The 17,273-nt window shown below is 37.5% G+C and overlaps 2 long non-coding RNA genes across 3 annotated transcripts in view; both read left to right on the top strand.

Moving 5' to 3' along the window:
• The window catches only part of LOC142148821 (uncharacterized), a 226,066-nt gene that overhangs the window by 208,156 nt on the left and 637 nt on the right, over positions 1 to 17,273 (top strand). The window contains exon 1 of one of the 2 annotated variants that reach the window (XR_012690857.1): positions 16,962 to 17,014. The exons of the other annotated variant lie outside the window; for it this stretch is intronic. This is a non-coding gene — a long non-coding RNA (uncharacterized LOC142148821). Of the gene's footprint in view, positions 1 to 16,961; positions 17,015 to 17,273 lie in introns of those variants that run through there. 2 annotated transcript variants of the gene reach the window in all.
• LOC142107016 (uncharacterized) lies at positions 13,067 to 14,851 on the top strand. Its single transcript, XR_012679848.1, has 3 exons — positions 13,067 to 13,127; positions 14,642 to 14,698; positions 14,785 to 14,851. It is a non-coding gene; the product is annotated as an uncharacterized LOC142107016 (long non-coding RNA).

Here is a 17,273-nt window from a genome sequence, read left to right as displayed (position 1 = left end):
TATTTTTTGTGGATTTATTATTTTTAATAAAGATTTGTGGTTGTAATGAGGGTTTTGTGATTTTAATAAACATTGTGCTTTGTGGAACTACAGAGCCCAGCCAGACGTGGGTGTAAGAGCATTTTGGCACTTGTGGTTGTACAAGTGCAAACATGCCCTGGGTGCCATGGGTACGCTGGTGCTTGTAGTTAGACAAGTAGCAGCATGCCCACACTATTTCGCCCAACATGGCTGGCTTGGACCTGTAGTTCCACAAATCAAAATGGTGTACGTTTTGTTTTTTTCATACAAAATCCCCATTTATTACCCTACTACCCACAGCCCAGGGGTAGTAGGAAGAGCCCTAGTGCTATCAGCACTAGGATGGGTGTCCCTAGGGGGGGCCCGCTGATATTTTTCAGCGGACCCCACTCCCTAGGGAATCCAGCCCAGCGCTGAACAGTCTGGGGTTGTTTAGTCATTATGGCAGTGGGACCCATGCTGTGTTCCCCTCCCCCCCCCCCACTCCCCCCTGCTATAGTGCCTATCACCCCGGCTGGCTTGCCTAGTGCTGGTTCAGTGAAAATAGGGGGGACCCTACGCAAAAATTTTCAAAGATTTTCAAAGAAACAGCAGTAGCCTGCCAGCACTATGGTTAAGACTAAATAGAGGGGGGACCACACGCTTTGTTTTTAAAAAAAAATATGCTGTTTGGAGAGCCCCCCCCCCCCCCCCCAAACAAAACAAAAAAAAAAAGTTTTTTATTGATAAAAAAAAATATATGGATAAAGGAATTCCATCAGTAAAGTCACTTTAGTTGAATGAATATTCCTAAAGGTACTGCATTGATCACTTTTTGGAACTATTATATGATTAGATTTTAAAATAAGTAACTTTGATTTGGTTGTATTTGTAATAACGAAACAAAAAAAATTGTAGTGGACACCGCACTGCTTCTCTCTGCATAATAATTTTCAATCAAATATCCAGATGATCCATGTTGATATGTTTGTAAGAGATCTTAGAAAAGAAAAAATTATGTCAGTATCATTCAATTAAGAAAAAAAAATTAGGTTTGCATTTAATAAAAAAAGTAATAAGGGTCAGCAATATTGTCAAAAGATTTTAGTTATCAATTGACAAATCCAATCACATCACTCCCTTACATATAAATGCAATACAACAAACAAAGTATTTAAAAAAAATATATACTCACCATGGTTTTTTTTCAGTTTCTTACCCATTATCAGAAATGGTAGAGAATATCCTCCGTTGGTGACAGGTAGACAGTTTGGCATCATTCCTGTATATAAAATGACAAGGACATCATTTTATTATTTAAATACACACATATCATTTGGAACCTTTTTGAAATAAAAATGACTTACATGAAAAGAAATCTTCTATAACACGTTGCAAGCTCCTCCATCTGACCAACCTCAGGAGAAAGGTCCAAATCCAAACAAATGTCTGGCTCTATATCAACCTCCAATTGGTTTGCAATACAAATATTGTGCAGAATACAACAAGCAATAATTATATCACAAACTTTAGAGGGTGAATATAAAAGCACACCGTCGAACCTGTCTAAACAGCGAAACCGGCTTTTAAGTGCACCGAAGGTTCGTTCTATTACACCCCTGGTACGAATGTGTGCTGTTTGGTACCTTTTTTCTGAGGAAGATACAGGGTTGGTTAAAGGAGTCAGCAACCAGGAACGGTTCCCATATCCAGCGTCGCCTAAAAAAAAAAAATGCAAGCATTTTTAATAACACTGACACATCATTACATTTTTTGAGGTGTTTAGCACTACGCTTGTCATACAAATTTAACAACCAGCAAAAAAAATATTTTAAATACATTACTAAGCAGTCAGCCATGTGGAAAGGATCTTGCTTCGAAATTCCTGGAACAAGGACGACTGTTGCAAGATGAAAGAGTCATGGGATGAACCTGGGAAACCAACAACAACATTGGTGATTTCTTGGGTAGCATCACAAACCATCTGAACATTTATGGAATGGAAGTGTTTTCGATTACGAAAACTTTCTTTAATTTGGTGGAGTGGTGTAAGGGCAATGTAGGTGCAATCAATTGCACCCAGCACATTGGGCATTTGAGACAAAGCATAAAATTTAGCTTTGACCTCACGCCACTCATTGGCAGACTGCGGGAAATTAATAAACGTTGCAGTGTGATTTTTGAGGGCATTTAGGACCTGGAACAGGATCCTAGAAAAAGTGGGTTGGGAAAACCCGGCAATAACAGCCCAGGTGGGCTGAAATGTTCCTGAGGCAAGAAAATGCAAAGCACCGAGCAGTTTGGCAAGTCCAGGGACTGCACGGTTACTAGGGTAATGAGGTTCAAGGTCCTGTTTTACAATCTCATAGAGATTGTAAATTGCAGAAGAGGATAGGCAATAAAGTCTTCTCACCTCCTCCTCGGGCAATCCATCAAGCAAACGCCTGTTGCGGTACAGACGTGGCCTGGGGATTCTAGTCCTACTTGCCACACTTGACAATGTAGCCATTGCCTGTCCACCATTCTCTCCCACAGGCTCTCCCTCTTCCATACTCACATTCACACCACATACATCAACATTCTCTCCAGCCACTCCCACATTTGCATCGCCTTGCATTTCATCCAAAGCAGTCTCCTCTATACATGCAGCATACATGTACATCCACACTGTGTCCAGGAATGGCTCCATTGAAAATGAGACAATAATTAAAAGGGATAATTTAAAACTAAAGTATTTAACTATTTTTTGAAAAAAAGTGTAGGGAAAAGGCCTGTTTGTGCAGGGGAATAATGGACTTGTGAGAAGCACTATTTTACTATGATATTAATTTGGGTGTAAGTGAATAATTTATATGTTAATTTAGGTAATTTTTAGGACTGACAACACAAAACAAAAATACAATACGTATCCTTAGGAAATCCTGGATAATCCACCAACAAACAGTTCTGTGAAATGCTGTGAAAGATATGTGTGCACCAAAAAAAATACTGAGCCAACAGTAATTTCTCGACAGAGCTGTTCAACACCACTGTACACTCAAGTGTTTTGGAAGGAAAAAAAAAATGTCAGTTTATTTAAAATAAAATAGGACTGCACCACTGATGGGTTTTTTTAAAGGGGAAATATTGTAAACTTAATCAATTATTTACACTGCATTTTTAAAGAAACATTAATCCTTTTTCGTTTGAATGTAATTTTAATGAACCTATAAAGCTATTTTTTCACTTTAATTGCTATTTTAATTAACTTAAAAAAAATTTTTTTTTTTTTGGAGCAGACCAAGGAGTTGTGAGATAAAACAGCAGCTTTGCCTGTTTCACCCACAGCGTTAAAAAACAATTGAATTGCTTTTAACGCTGAGGGTTCGCATCCACCCTATACTTTTGTATAGAGAAACGCCTGGAGCGCGAGTAGACCGTTTTGTAAAAAAAAAAAAAAGATTTGAATTACGTGAGAAGTTTCCGCGCTCGAAAATGAGAAAGAAAAAAAAAAAAGGCTTACCGCGCTCGAAATACACTACTCGCCGACAATTGAATATGCCCCTTAGAATCCTGTACCTAGCTATAATCAAGAAATGCAGAATACTTATGAGACTGTGTCAACAAGACTTAAGCAGCAATACTATTTGAAAATGGAGACCACCTAGCGATTAAGAACATGATTATGCTGGGTTAATTATTTGAACAGGAGACAGAGAGAATTAACTTGCCTAGTAGCTGCAGCACTGGAATTCCACACAATCCTAGACACTAGCATGCTATGTGTTTACTATACTTGACACATAATTATTTATTAGACACATGGGGCAGACTTTTTTACAGTATCTGAAAGACTCTGAACATAACAGTGGGAACCCCTGCTAATGCTGCAGATCATACTTGCTTTTAACACTTGTTAATCACTTCAGTGATCACTGCGAATCTTGAGAGCTTATAAGCCTGTACAGACAGATCGGTATATGAAAGTTACATCTTTGGGCATATGCTTCCCTGTTACGTGTGTCCATATTACGATCTCCTATACTATATTCCTATATATCCCTAGAGCAATATACAGTAAATCTTTTATACTAAGTGAATGGTCAAGCTATATGTAAATAAATAGGAAATAAACAGAATCACTTTTATTTGATAAGTATTGGACTCTGTGAGAGGACAGGTGACATTTATTTATTAGATCCAGTGGTAATCTATATGCAGGGAGATTAAGAATGGTGCTTTCCGCTTGTTACTAAGGACTACTATAGGGAACAGTATAACCACTACACAAGATTGATACATTAATTACACAGGTCTGCCCAAAAAATTTTTGGACTGCTGTTTTGCTTTAGTTGACTGATTCTTACGTTTTTTGGTTCGCTGAATGCGTTTTGTCCTGGGACATCAGGTTTTCGACCAAACGGGTGGTCATCGTTTAAAAAAATCTCTTATTTTATTTACATGAAAAATATTAACTCATTTGCACAGGTGACGAACAAAATTAACACCACACTCAAGTAGATTGCTTGTGAAATCATATTTTTTAAACTCTAAGCTTCTTTTTGAGCTTTTCCTCTTGTAGGTGGCTTCCGGAAGATCCCTGTACAACATCCAGCAGTAGTCAGCCATCATCGTAACACTCCATTTCCCTTGATACCTTATTTCCATTTCTTTCATATCTTGATGGAAACGTTCTCCCTGCTCTTCACTCACTGCTCCCAAATTTTCAGGAAAATAGTCAAGGTGTGAGTTGAGAAAATGGACTTTTAAGCTCATGGAGCAACCAAGCTTGTGGAACGCTTTCAACATTGTTTCCACCATTTCCTTGTAATTTGGGTCCTTTTGGTTTCCCAAAAAGTTTTTTATGACCACAGTAAACGCAACCCACACTTCTTTTTGAGTTGGAGTCATTGAACTGATGAAGTCGGATATGTCGGATATGAGTTTTCTAATATCCGGGCCAACAAAAACCCCCTCTTTCAGTTTTGCCTCCGTTAAACCTGGAAACTTGGATCCCAATTATTTGAAGCATTCACTATCTTTGGGAAGTGCCTTAACAAATTGCTTCATTAATCCTAATTTTATATGGAGTGGTGGCAATAAAACCTTTTCAGGGGGTACCAATGTATCTCTGAAAACATTCTTTTCACCAACAACCAGACTTCTTGGTGGCCAATTTTTTTGCTTCCAGTGATTTTGTCGGTCTCTACTGTCCCATAAACATAGAAAACAAGGGTATTTGGTGTACCCAGCCTGTTGTCCCAGCAGCATACACAATACTTTTAAATCCCCACATACCAACCAGTTTTGGTTTTGATAACCCACTTTCTTGAGTACCAACTCCAAGTTCTCATAAGTCTCCTTCAAGTACACCGAATGAGCAACAGGAATGGACGCATAACGGCCACCATTGTGAAGTAAAACTGCTTTTAAGCTTCTTTTGGAAGAGTCAATGAAAAGCCTCCATTCAGAAGAATGCTACTGAACTGAGCCATCAACCCCTCTAAATCAGAGCAAAACACCAAATTGCCCTCATGAAAAAAGTAAGACAGAAAGTCTTTTTCCCGATGTCTGTACCATGCAAAAGATGTACCTTCCATCAACAAATTTTTGCTTTTAAGTCTAGAACCAAGTGTCGAAGTCAGCAAATTGGATAAAGTCATTTCAATTAAAGTCTAGCAAACTTGGTTGTCTTTGTCTGAAAAGATGCGTACGGTACGCATCGACGTACAAGGGCACGCTACGGCGTGGAAGGGCGTACGCATCCACTACACGTGGCAGCAACAGTAATTGGTCTTTTACCATACATTCGCACAAACACGCATACTTATAAAATAGTACACATTAATGGTAGTTGCAACACATAGTCAGTTATGTCGAAATATAGTAGTATTTATATGTTATATCAGAGTTACATGCATATTAGTGAAATACACGGAACGGGTTGAAGGAATAACATCATGAGTGGTATCATAATGAACCTTGATACATATCCTACTGTTTGGTTCACTCTGCGAGGGAATCGCAGAGTGCATACGCAAGTTATGAATGATAGGGAATTATGAACTACTTAAGACTAAGGAATCCTGGCGGGAAGAGCAGAGTATACCCCCTGCAGAGATGACCCCCTCCTTTGGACTCCTTAGGATGAACCAGCCAATGAGTGACGACCCCTTGGACATTCCTGAGACCCGGACCAATAGATGCAAGCTATACCATCTTCATTGTATTACTGTATTTGATTGTGTATATAAGCAGCAGCTTGTGATCCAGAGTGCAGACATCTTGTCCCCAGACTTCAGGATTGAATGACTGCACTGGATCCAAAGCGCCTGCGATAAGTAACGGCTGTATTTACTATTACTTCGCTTGAGCATATTATTCTACTTATTGCGAATAAATCTTTGTGCTTTGGACACACAAATCGAGGTTCGACAATCGTTATTGGTTAGCGATAAAACGTACATAACACAAGTAATTCAGCAGATTGCTTAGGTAGATCTAGTTGTCTCACCAAATCATTGAGTTCCTCTTGCGAGAAAAGTTTTGGTTCGTCAACTTCAACATCTTGATCCATCTTCAGGCTGAGGTACAGTTCCATTCTTGTCAGGCCAATTGACTTCATCCAGGTTTGTAGGAGTGTCGGGCACAGGGACGTCTGGACCATGGGGAATGGGACGAATAGCAGAAGGAAGATTGAGATATGCACTTCCACTTTGAATTGTACCCCTTCACATCTCAGGAACAGAAATAACAATCATCACTATGATTCTTTTGCTCGCGCCACATCATAAGAATTCCAAATCGAAAAGCTTTTATCTTGCCTTTTGACCAATTACGAAGATCTTCGACGCACCGCTTACATACTTTATGAGGAGCCCAAACTTTATCTTAGTCACCAAGTTTTAATTTAAAATAAACGAAACAAACTTTTTTAACAAAATCTGTAATATTCAACTGCTGCTTTTTCACCATGAACTCTCCACATATGAAACAGAAACTGTCAGGCGAATTTACACACTTTCTTGGAGGCATTGCACTAATTTTGAACCAAACAAACAATAGCAGGATGACGACTGAAATGAAATACAAGATTGTGGAGGAATCAGAGAATAAGTTAATGCATGAAAGAACATGTCTGGCCAGGCCCTAGCAAGCACACTCAACAATGCAGTGATCACCATCAGGACCAATAAACATGTATTTTCATGTTTTTGGGAGCACTGGCAGTGAAAATAAATTTGTTTTTCCACGTTCAGTTTTTTTTCCCCAAGTATGATGAATTTGAGATTTAGCTTTTTCCAGCTAGCTGTTTGACCAAAGCACTTTTCGATAGTGAAAAAACCTGACGTCCCAAGAAAAAAAACTGTTGTCATTTTCGAATTCAGCGCACAAAAAAACATAAGAATCAGATAAAATTATGAAAACAGCTTTTTGGTTGCAGACCTGTGTTATTATTGTACCAGCAGTTGCAATAATTTTGCAACATGTAACATTTAAGTATCAAATTACACCCATGAGAGCAGCATTATACAATTGCAATATACTAGAGACTGAGTCTGGTAAAAAAATATTGAGCCCTGAATAATAAGTTTAAATATAAGAATACTCCTGAGCTTTCTACAATTTCTCAAATGTTTTAATATTTCACTTTTTGAAGATTTTAATTAATACCAATAAAATTTATTTTTCTGTGTTTATTTTCTCAGATCTATGACTAAAGGCAAAGTGATGAACTTTAGTGCAAGTTTCTTTTGTGATCATTTACCCAATAGAACCAATGTTATAAGCTAAATGTATAAAATGTGCCTTCCATAGATAGTATATTTTCTCTTCTCTGTTCATACTAGATTATTTTAGTACTGAAAGTACCACACTTATCTAGTGATAATAATTAGTGAAACTGTATTTTGGATTAAGAAAAAAAATATTTATATTTCAAAAATGGGTAAAATTGTAATTTAAATTTAAAATATAAGTTATAGCAGAAATTTTCTAGTACGGAGGGTATAACAATTTCGTATAATAAACACTCCAAACATAGTTTGCATAGTGAAGTAGGAGCAGAAGAATAGGAAGAGAAATAAGAGGGAAGAGGGCACTGCTCATATGAGCTTACATCCTAGAGGGAGTGCAAACAGACAGGAGGCACAAAGGGAGTCAGAGGAGGAGATCAAGCACAAGAGAGGGGGGAGAGAGAGGGTAAGGTATTCAAGTATGGCTAGAAGATTAGGTGGATGGCTGATAGGCTTTGAAGAAAATATAACTTTTGAGTGCCCATTTAAATGAGCACAAATTAGGGGACAGTCAACTGGAGAGTGGGGGGTCGTTCCAATGAAGAGGGGAGGCCCGGAAGAAGTCTTGGATTCTGGAGTGGGATGTGGTGATCAGTGGAGTATAGATGACGGTCATTGGCTGACCACAGGGAAAGGGTTGGAGTGTGAATGGAGAGGAGGTTAGAAATGTAAGGGGCAGTGGAATGGGAGAGAGCCTTGTAGGTTAGTGTGAGGAGGTTGAAAAGGATTGTGTAGGGGAAGAAGAGCCAGTGAAGGGCAAGGCAGAAGAGGAAGATGAGTCTTGCAGCCGTATTCAGTATAGACCTGAAGGGGGCAAGGTGGGAGAGAGGGAGGCCATGGGGAGAAGGTTATAGTAGTCAATACAGGAAATGATGAGCGCATGGATGACAGTTTTAGTGGCATCCTGGGATAGGAAGGGCAGGATTCGGGCAATGATACGGAGTTGGAAGCGACAGGATAGGGCATTTAACTTTATTGTTAACTTGTGGATGAGACTTAAAGTGTTCTTTTTTGGGGAGGGGATTTAGGTACATTTAATAATATAGTTGCTATATTTACATAGCCACACGTAAAGTTCAAACATGCAAGATTAAGTAGAGGGGGAATTGACACTTGACTGAACAGATTACAGATGGAAAATAGGCCTATTGTAATCAGAGTGTGTTACTGGACCACTGATAAATAACTTCTGGTATAAATTTATTTAAAGGAAATAGCGCTTATTTATATTATTGCACAAGCACTTATGTTTGATATTGTGTATATTTTGAGATAGGAAATCGTTATTTCTGAGACCAGGGTAGAATTTTTTTTTCCTGTTTTAACCTTTCTAAAGCAAACGCCTATTTCTGCTATATATATATCTAATACAGTGAGCCTTTGTTTACGAAGCCTTTTGTGTATTGTGATGTGAGGAAATGGCTTGTTTTAAGGTTTGTACTTATTCTTTGGGAATGTGTATTCAGTGACTGTCTGAAGTATTCCTGCCAGTTAGACCTTTTTACTTGCTAGTGGGTCTCCTGCCTCTGAAAGAAGAGTCAGGATATCACAGCAAGGTTTTTTAGAATTTCATTGCGAAGTATAAATATTAGTGGCTTTGCAATACATGTAAATCCATGTTTGTGTAAACAGGTTATATCCTAATGCTAAAAATAGCCTGTGTCGAAACTGTATAAAAGGCAATAGCTTGTATTGGAAACTTGTTCTTCTGATTTTCATCTGACCTGATCACTGGTAACTCCAACCAGTGTGAGAGCAAATAAACATTACTTGCTTCAAATACCAGCTTGAAAACATCTTCAGTATTGCTGTATTCCTGTGACCTGCAGATTACACCCTAAATTTAATCGTTCTCTAGCTGTCTCTGAGGTTTGGACACAAGCTTTCCGGTACCACCGCTCTGCCTGCTACCCATGTAGCCCTGGTCAGTGTGATAGGCCATGGGGGATCCATTCACAGCTTCCCTGATCCATGGTAAGAGGACAGGAGTACCAGCCCAGATACCCCAGCAACGAGATACGCTAGCAGCATCAGTGACCCAGAAGAAACCCGGTTCTAGGTGCCGGTATAGTAGTCCAGTGGTGGCAGCCTTTGTAAGCCCCTCCTACTGCGGCAAGAGGGCACATTTGGGATAACAAAAGTGAACGGTAGCAAAGTAAGCCCAGCCGGTTCCCAGCAACAACAGACAGGGTGGCATAGGCGGTCCATCCTGTCACAGAGTAGAAAAGTCATTAAAAAACATTCAGCACAGCTAGAATTTATTTTTTGCTTTAATTAGTTTAAATAAAGAGCCATTAACATGATAAACCCAAAAAATGTAAATATATATATATATACACAAAATTGCAATTTATTTAATGTTTAACTACCGTGACATAAAAAAACATGATTTACAGCAAATTAATAAAAATAAAGTAAAGAATAAAAAAATGGTGGCTACTTTTGGAAGTTTTGGTAAGCAAAAATGTGTAAGGGCAGTATATGGTAACAGTCAAAATAGAAGTAAAAAACATAGGTAGTGAAATAATAGTATTTAAGGCTTATTTGGGTGTGGCTCACACAGTGGCGGATCCAGGGGGGACGATCAGGGCGATCGCTCTGATTGTGTTTTAAACACAGTCAGAGCATCCGGGCAGCACACGGTCCCTACCTGTCACTGCTGAACGGAACTGCACATAGTGTGCAGCCGCCGGCAGCCTCAGATGTCAAAAAGGGGGCGCGGCCTAAATCGCCCCCCCCCCCCCCCTAAATCGCCCCGGGTAGATGTATTCTCTAGATCCCCCCTTGGGCTCACAAGCCAGCCCTTGCTACATGTACGCCCCTATACCTGGGAGGTGAGTACATCTGATTATAACTTTATTTTAATGGTGTTTAGAGCATATTGAAATATAATTTGCATATTCAGTATACATGAATAGTAAAGTTGAATGAAAGTAAACATATGTGAGCATAAATACTGAGGTGAGCAGTAGCGCACGCAGGGGGGGGTTTCTGGATCTCCAGAAACCCCCGCCCTCCCTCCGCTAAAAAGTGCCCTACATTTCGGCACTGTAGTATACAGCAGCCGCGGCGCTGTCTAAGAAGTGTCCGCGGCGGTGCTGTATTGTATACAGCACCGCCGAGGTCGCTTCTTTGACAGCGCCGCGGCTGCTGTAAACTACAGTGCAGCCAAAACGGAGCTGCCCCTGGTGAGGTAAATTGTAGATTTTGCAAGGATATTTTTAATATTAAAACTGACTGTTTATATGAAAATTGACAATTGTGTGTATGTGTGGTGGTGGTCGTGGAGAAACCAAAACTTTATTTTCAGCCTCGCTAAACCGTGGTCCGCGATTTGATGTGCTGGACCCCTCGTCAACATCATCATCCTCGCTCGAATTTTGGTCACCCATGTCCTGTTTCTCTTCTTAACAAACAGAATTCATGTGCGCTAGTGATCATGGGAATAATAAATAGCTGCCATAGGAAGATTTGTAAATCATCAAAAACTACGATACTATAAAATACTCCTTATCGCCACCCTTCTAAAGGGGTGCCAAGCCCAACAAAATACAGTATAAGCAAATAAACAGGAAAGGTGCGCCAAGGAATGTTTTATTCAATCAAAAAACTAGCATAAAAATGTTGGAGTCTGTGTATGCTTTTTAAAAAATGTATAAATTTATTATATCTAAAACATCATAATTTGAGATGAAAAAATTATCAATCATAAATAACTTCTGTTATACACATTAAAAATAAAGCAAAAAAAAGTATAAAATCATATATACAGATGGCTCTCAAAATTTCATATTAAAATCAATTCTATAGCTGACAGATGTTATATATAGCAGTACTGCGCTTACAGTTAACTCAGAATCACAAATAACTTTCTACTAGATGTCTTATTTATTCTAGATGAGAGATCTAATTCATCAATTCTTGGCTCTAAAGAATCAGTCTGAATTATACAACATAGGGGGGTATTCAATTGTCCGCGTATTCGCGTAATATATCGTGAATACGCGGAACCGCGGACATCGCAAAAAATCAACTTCCCGGAAATGACGGTATTCAATTGTAATACCTAACCCAGCCCCTTATTGCGTAATATCCGACTTGTACGAAGTGCATTTTTTTTTTTTACCCTTTTCCCGCCGTTCGCGATTTCCCGCCCACATTTCTATAAAAAACAACAACTTTGTTTTGCAAAGTGCCATTTTTCAGGGATTTCAATGCTGGTGGCTGATTCCTGAGACCCTCTGGTTTTGTGAGCTTCTGGATTGTACTTTTTGCATCTTTATATACCTTTATTCATTATTTTCACATTATTTACATTGCATTACATTATATTTTGCATTACATTATAGTAAGTTATATTTTTACACAGTACTAACACCACACACTAAATCAAACACTACACAACACCACACATTTTATTTAATAGCAGACATAAATATACTGCATACAGAAAAAGTGTGCAATAATCACAATTAAATAAAAGTTTAGTTACTTTTTAGTTCCAGCATTACTTTTATTTTTTTCAGCTACATAGCAGCTACATAGCATACATATATCAGTATGTCTAGGGAGCATAGGGAAAATCTTCCTGAACAGGTACACCTGGATGAAGAAGATATCAGCAGTGGAGAAGAGTGGCAGCATGAAACAGAAGAAAGAGAGCGAGCACAAGAAAGAAGAAGACAGAGATTCCTTAAAAAAGTGGCTTCCAGACCCTCGCAGCAATCTACAGTGGCTGAAGAAGATGATGGTGATGATCCTGAGGAAGGTGGTAGTAACATCACCAGAGCACCTCGTTTCTCTGAGCAGCAGAACAACATCCTGGTGGACATGATAGTAACTAACTATGATGTTCTTCATGGTAAACGGGCACATGTCACAAGTCATCAGCAGAGGAACCAGATCTGGCGTCAGATCTCTGACAAGGTGACTTCTTGTGGGCAAGTTCCAAAATCTATTGAGCATTGCAGGAAACGTTTCCGGGACTGTAAGCGGATTGTAAAGAAGAAGATGGCTGCGTCTAAGAGGCATGCAAAAGGAACTGGTGGTGGGAAACCTGCAAATATCAGCATGAAACCCTGGGAAGTGAGGCTGTCTGAGGTCCTGGATCCTGTACTCGTGGAAGGTGTGGAAGGTGCTGTGGACACAGAGGAACCTTCAACATATTTATCAGAAGGTATGTATATATGTTTATATGTATGAGGAAGTGTAAATTAAATTTTTTTTATTTTTTATTAATTTTTTAAATAATTTTAATTTTAACACTGTTAAATTTAATTGTAGAGCAAACTTCCAAGCGGCCATCTAAGAAAAGCTCAAAAGGACGTCCTGACACAGCTGCCAGCCAAGTTGGTAAGTGTTTTTTGTTTGAATATATTTTACCAGTCACACACATGTACACACACACACATACAAACACACACATACCAACACACACCAACACAGACACACACACACACACATATCTCATGTCTAAAATATATTCTCAAACGAAAATCATATGTTATCATTGCCCATGGTTATTGTTACTGTACATTTGTGTTGTTTGTATTCCAAATTTATTTTACAATGTACACACAGCTGTCGATTGAAATTTGTATACATACAAAGCAATATGTAGATGAACCCCACCTTGACAATAATAACATAGGATTTTGGTGTGTGTATATCATGCAGCCCAAACTTTTTTCAATGTAAATCAAATATATTTATAGTTTTTATATGCACACATTCTCAATCACCACTGTTTTATGTATACTCGTTTCTCTTTATCTAAAATATACCCATTTTAGTTATATTTTTGATATAGATGAATGAATAAACATTAAACAGGTGGTTGTGAATGTGTGCATATGATTATATATAGATATCTTTATTTTTTAGGTGTGTGTGTACATATATTAAAATATATATACATGCATACTATGGTGTAAGAGACAAGAAAACAAACACACACATACACCAAAACATGTGAATGTTTTAGAACATAAAAAAAGTATATTAAAGCTAGACATGTATATATAAGCGTGTTTATTAACATATAAATGGATAAATATAGCCATAGCGGTTAAATTGTAGATATTAATCCATTTTTATCGTAATAAACACTCTTATATATACACGCCTATCTTTAATATACTGTTCTTATGGTCTAAAACGTGCACATTTTTTTGTGTATGTGTGTGTTTGTTTTCTTGTCTCTTACACCATAGTATGTATGTGTATATATTTTAATATATGTACACACACATATGTGTGTGTTTATCGATGTATGTGTTAAGTCAGTTGTGTGTGTGTGTGTGTGTATATATATATATATATATATATATATGATCCTGTGAAAGAAGGCATATAAAGGAGGAGTTTGGTCTTGAACCCTATATTTTTTTTATAATATAATTCTAATCTATTTAATGACATGGCCCATGATTCATTAAGGATCGTAAGTTTAGAAACGTTATTTAAGTATCCTGGACAAAAACATGCAACAATGCAAGGTGTGCAAGTCAGTATTCTGTTTTGCACATAAGTTAAATACTGCCTGTTTTTTCCTGTTGCACTAATTTTTGAGAGCTTATTTGTACACAGATGATATTTGTGTGTTATGTGAAAAACGTCAGTATTTTATTTTTTTGAAAAACATAATAATATTTTGCAGCCCTTTCATTGTAACATTATTTTGGCCGAGTGACCAAAATTAGCAGTTTATATAGGTAAATGGTTAATGAATCAGGCATTATTTTTTTTTGCCCAAACATTAGTCATGGGGCAATTTTGAAGAGTGTCGGGGGCAATTTTTGTTTTAAAAATATGTGTATGTCATCAATCAATATCTAAAAACCATTTAAATTTAGTTTTTTGTGTAGTTCAAACACACAAAGACATCCTACTCTCTAAGAAAAAAGGATCGCGTGCGACAACAGGTATTTATGAAAATATTTTTTTAATTTTTTTTAAAAAAAATATATCTATGTCTTGTAATAATCTAAAACAAAGCAATTTCAAACAGAAATCCCAAGAAAACGAATGAGTGTATCATCAGTTTCTACGGTGACTAACATCACTGAAAAAAGAAGAGGTTGGTTTTAAAAAAAAAAAAAAAAAATCCTAAATTTATTAAAATCGGATTTTTGGCCAAATTTTTAACATTGTTTTATGTTTCAGAGACTGCATTTGAAGAGCAACCATGTAGTTCAAGGACAGAATTGGCGTCATTACAGAACATTTCGGAATCCATTGCAGGTGAATGATAGTCCAATATACATTCTACATTCAACATTGCAAAGCCTTTTTTTTTTTTGTTTATTTGTTAAATATTTCAAATTGTCATTAGGTTAAAATAATCTGTTGATGAGGAAATAAATCATTTACAATTAGATAATAATAGCAACATGTTTTATTGTTTATCCTTAGAAAACCTGAGAGAGAAGCAACAAGCTGCAGACAGTGATGTAACCCCTATTGAGGATACAAAAACATGTGATTTTGCTAGAAATGGTAAGTAAAAATTTTCTTTGGACAAAAAATTTAACTTAGCTACTATTTATAAAATTCATCATAGGCCACTGATTAAAGGTATATAGGTTAGTCGTTTACAGGGGCTTCTTTCACATTGGCCACAATGGGCAGGTGGCCGGGGGCCCTGCAGGCCAGGTAAGTCTTTCCGAAGCAGTACAAGAAAAATATTTTTAACTTTAGGACAGCTGGCGATCTGGCTCCCTCCTTGTTGTCCTCCTCCGTGTGGCGCTGGCAGTGCATTTTGGGTGACACGTCATAACGCCCGCCAGTCAAGCATTGCGGAATGTGAAGGAGGAGGAGAACAGGGAGGTAGCCGGATCGCCAGCTGTCCTAAAGGTAAGTTTGTGGGGTTTTTTCTCTTTTTTTTTTTTTTTTTGTCTTGCGCTGCCTCAGACGTATATGGGCCCAGGTGCATATCTTTACCCGGGGGCCCAAATAGTTGGTAAGAGGGCCCTGGTCATTTAGGATATAAATCAAACTTTTGTGTATCTACCAGTAAATTTCCATCATTAATACAAAGTGCCAAGTTCATACTGACCTTATTATACATACAAATGTAACTAACGTCATAAAAAAATGTAATGTTTTTTTTTCCAGAATCAGAAAACTCCCATCAGTCTGGTTCTTTATCATTTTCACCAGAAATTCCTGAGGTTCAGCGTAAGTGTAGAGTCATAATTATATTTTTTATAATGTCAAACAATATAGCATGTTTCTAAATAAATAGTTGTGAGTTTCTATATGTATGTATGTGTATATATTTTTTTTTTTCTTTCAAAATAGCTACAACAACAACAACCACAGCTTTTGAGGCCCTCCAGCAAACATTTCAGCGTTTGGAAGACACTTCACAATCTAGAATACAACGTGGGGAAAGTGCACCTTCAACATCTAGTTTTCCTAGACTTACAACACTTACAAGAGAAATGGAAAACTCCCAGGAAGTGTTTCGGAGAACAATGGAAGACAACATGAGAGGAATCAAAGATGCCATTGTTGGACTTACTGAGGAAATGTTGAAACAGAGGCAACTACAGATAAACACAAATCGAGACATTGCCACTATTCTTTCCGGAATCTTAGCCTCCCAAGAAAGAACCGAAGTGAGTATTGGAAGAATTTCCAATACTCTAGACCAAATTTCGCAGAACCAGCAACAGACTGCAGCAGCCAATATCCTCATAGCCACCAACCTTCAAAGTTTAAATGAAGAAATGCGCTCAAGAAGGCTTTTGGAAAACCTTTCGGTTAATTTTCCAGAGTTTAATGTTTCAGGAACCATCCCTCAAACAGGCCAACCACAAAGTGCTATAAGCAGCTTAAGGACCCCAGAGATACCCTTGGATTTGACAGTGCAGTCTGCAAGGCCAAGCCCAGAAGAATTGCAATCTGCACGAAGAAGACTACTATCATCTTCATCATCAGAGTATCCAGTGATGCAATCTACCCCCAACGTAAGTCAAATGTCTATCTATTTTTTTTATTATCTAATACTTCAATATTTAGTAGGTTCACTAACCCAATCTATGGTCATATTTAATATTAAATAACAACATTTTAGTAACAATATATTTCTCTAATTTTTTTATTTTTTTTTTAGAAATAGAAGATATAATTGATCTGTTGATAAATATGGAGCAACAAGTTTTACAAGTTCTCAACATTTAAAGATTTTGGAATATTTCATTTTGATGATCACAATGAACCTTACATGTAAAAAGGTATGTATTTGTATATTTTTAAAAATTCATAAAGATATACATTTCATATATATATATATATATATGTATATATATATATATATATATATATATATATATATATATATATATACATACATAGAGATAGAGAGATATATATACCCAAAACTACCAATAGAGCGCTTGTGAAGGGCAGATATAAAAACTGTCCAATACTTAAATTCTGTAGGCAGCTCCCCAGTCATTCAACACCTGTCTGCAGATGAGGAAGGTAAAAGCC

This window comes from Mixophyes fleayi, chromosome 1 (genome assembly GCF_038048845.1).
Source record: "Mixophyes fleayi isolate aMixFle1 chromosome 1, aMixFle1.hap1, whole genome shotgun sequence".
Lineage (NCBI taxonomy): Eukaryota > Metazoa > Chordata > Amphibia > Anura > Limnodynastidae > Mixophyes > Mixophyes fleayi.
The sequence above is the reverse complement of the archived record's forward strand: the minus strand, read 5'-3'. Positions and strand labels throughout refer to the sequence as shown.